Consider the following 3,546-nt stretch of genomic DNA (forward strand, 5'->3'; position numbering starts at 1 on the left):
TTCCAATGATTCTCTTGTCAATTATTTTTTACGCCTAAAGGACTGTACTAGTGTTGTGTATAGCGATATGTTGATAATGTTGTATTGGATTTGATATCAAGCAATGAATGGAATTAATGATTTTAAATTTGACTGGATATATTCCTGTAGTAGTGACTTGTGGTTTTGCTTTGGTCATGAAAGGCCATTCGCCTTTATAGAGCTAATGGTATTTGTGTTTTAAGGCCTTCTGACCTGGATGATTGAGAACCTGCAGAGATGATGGTATTCATGCTAAAGATTCTCTAATTTTCCTTCAGCTCTACTCTGATGTTACCATTCAAATTTTTTTCTAAATTATGGAAACTAGTTGGTGACATTTGTGTCATATTTTCATGTCCCCCAGACTTAAAATTGAAAAAATGCCTACTACCCACAGTTTAAATTTTTGGATTCCAGCACAAGTCTGAATATTCAGTCTTACAATTGTAACAACAAAGACTTCCCTGGATCTGAATTGGACACTCAGAAGGTCAAAGTAGGCCCATGTCACATAACATCATTCGTTCATTCATTATAACATTCATGTAGAGCTTTCCATAACTTTGAGTAATCCTGAAAACAAACAAGTAGACTAATCCAATTAAATTTTTTATTTGAATAATGCTTCAGTTTGCAGGTTCATGACATCATCCAACTCTGGACGACTCAAACTGAACACATTGACCATCACTATTTTGGTATTTAGAAACCAGATGTCACGAGTAAGTTGCTGACTCACTGCTTGACTCATGGCAGTAACTCGTCAGTCATAAGATAGGCCTGCCCTAAAGTATACTCTGATTTTTCTTTCTTTGTTTTTTTAACTTGGAACTTTGACTTTAAAAAAATAATATCATGAATTATTAAACAAGACCATAAACTCAGCAAAGTGTGAGTGAGCAGTAGGCTCACTTCCTCACAGGCTGCTGCTGTTATTGTCCCTCAGTTCTCTTCATTGAATTTCTTTTCTGTCTCTCTGCCTTATCTTTGTCTCTCTCCACTATCTGCATTCGTTTGTTGTGGTCTGTGTTTGTTGGTGGGACTCATCTTGGGTTCTTGCCTCTGGCCTGACACACCTGTGGCAATCACAAAGTTGTCTCCAATGATCTCATTACCAGTCACTACTGAAGATGGTGTTTCTTTCCTGGATTGTTGAACTACACAGTTTCTGCCTCCTGCTCTGTGCTGCTCCTGTTTCTCCTGGAAACACATTTACTGTGTGTTTCTTCTGTGCAGTTTGCTGGATTTCCTTTCCGAGGTGTAGTGAGCAGAGTGTTGCAATGGATTTTTGGATGTGTGGGTTCCCTTTCTCCCTGGACCACTATTGAAGCACTATTCCTCTCTTCGCCTTGTGTTTTTGCATGAATAACTTTAAATAAATGTGTGCGTAAATAAGCGCAATGAATTTTGACTTTCTGAGTTCTGTGTTTGAGTCCAGTTTGCCCATCAGCTGTGACATTGGTATGATCAAACTTCTCTTTACAACCACATGAGTCGCCCCCTGCTGGACAGAAAGAAGAATCAGAATCAGAAAGGGTTTTATTGCCAAACGTTGAGCAGGTTTACAACATTAGGAAATTGCTGCGGTGCTTCAGTGCAAACATACTGTCATATAACGCTTAAATAAACATAAAAATTAAAATTAAAAGTGCTAAGTAGATAGATATATACCTGATATATACATGAGTGCAGGTGGTGATCAGTGCCAAACATGGAATGATGCAGTGACACAGCGTAGGGTCATGTGTTAGTGGCGGGTACAGTCATACGGTTATTGTTCATGTGTCCGACAGCAGAGGGGAAGAAACTGTTCTTATGGCGAGAGGTTCTGGTGCGAATGGACCGGAGCCTCCTGCCTGAGGGGAGCAGGTCAAACAGACTGTGTCCAGGGTGAGAAGGCTCAGCTGAGATCCGAGCAAGAGCACCTGGCTGCAGCCACTGTGGAGCTCCACAGTAACCGGAAACACGTGACCTCCACAGTAACCGGAAACACGTGACCTCCACACTAGCCGTAAACACGTAACTTCGGTTAAATCGACTTTGACAGCGAAAACTAAATTGCGTTTTTGTTACTATTGATGCTGCTGAGAAATAAAAATGGTTTTAAGTGGGGGTTTTTTAACACTCTGGGTTTGTTCAAAAAAATTCACCATCCCCGAAATTGTTCGTGGCCAAAAGTGACACTTGCTGTTTCGCTGATTTATTATTATTTTTACAGTACATCGTGTTGTGCGTTCTGATTGCTGTAGACCATTGTCAATCAATCTAGTCCAGTGTCTCCTGTACAGGAGCGGTCCCTAATAGGCCCACGGACCGGTCCCGGTCCGTGAGTCTTTTGGTACCGTTCCGCGAGAGTTGATCCTCCGGTGTGAAATGTATGGTTGTAGTTGTGTGTCTTATTTTGAAAGAACTATTTACGCGTTACCATAGCGACCAGAGAGCATTAAAAAGCAGGAGGATGTCACTGTCATTGTTGTTGGCGCACAGCTCAAGTCACGTTTATTATTACATTTACAAAATACCACAGTTTCTTTTTTTTATTCTTTTGTTGTATTTATCCGCGACACCTTAAAGGTCGTTCCCTGAAAATATTGTCTGACATTAAAGTGGTCTGTGGTGCAAAAAGGTTGGGGACTCCTGCTGTACAGTACAGAATGCGTTTAGCTTGTCGAATTTACATAAATCTTCGATCACTAGTAGTGTAACTCTGAAGTGCTGTACTGTATGTTTGTAAGTTTTCTCCCAAACAAACACAACAATGCCGACGAAACGTTTTGCACCCTCAAATGCACCTTTAGGTTTCATTCCATAATACTGGAGTCATGTTTCTACGAAGGTTTGAACTCTAAGAGTGTTTAAACAAAAGAGAAAAGTGTGAAAATGTTCATGCCTGTCTGAGAAAAGTGTATAAAGCATGTAGTGAGGGGTTTTACAGTCTTAACATCTGTAATAATTGTAAAAAATAAAGTTGGCTATGGATTTCACCTACCGCGGGTTATTTTTAGAACGTAACACCAGCGATAAACGAGGGGCTGCTGTATTATTGATAGTAGAGTCTGGGACATCTAATTGATTAACATCAACATTGATTATTATGCACTGTTATTTTTGTTCAAGGAGAGCAAAAAATATAAAACTCTCTCTCAGCTTGTTTGTTGCCAAAAATGGCCACTTTTTGTGTATGTTCACAAAATGCTATAAAATGTATATTTCTTAAAACATTTATCTACTTTTACCGACGTGACTCTTTAAAATAGCACCAGTCCTTTTCATCAAAATCAAAATTGTATCTAAATTTTTTACTTTTTATAGCCAGTTAGGTTATATATTACCATTAACTTTGAAGATAAAACGGTGATAAAGTCCTAATGTTTTCATGAAACTTCCTTTTTTCCCCCCATCTGAGCATCGGGGAAAAGGCTGTCTTGCAATTGTTGAGGTCACTAGTGTGTGCCCCATTTCTTCCAGGATCACTCTCTTTATAGGTTTTAGTGGACTCCTAGTACTGCGAAGTGGTTTCATGGT

The sequence above is a fragment of the Astatotilapia calliptera genome, chromosome 12, assembly GCF_964374335.1.
Source record: "Astatotilapia calliptera chromosome 12, fAstCal68.1, whole genome shotgun sequence".
NCBI classification, from domain to species: domain Eukaryota; kingdom Metazoa; phylum Chordata; class Actinopteri; order Cichliformes; family Cichlidae; genus Astatotilapia; species Astatotilapia calliptera.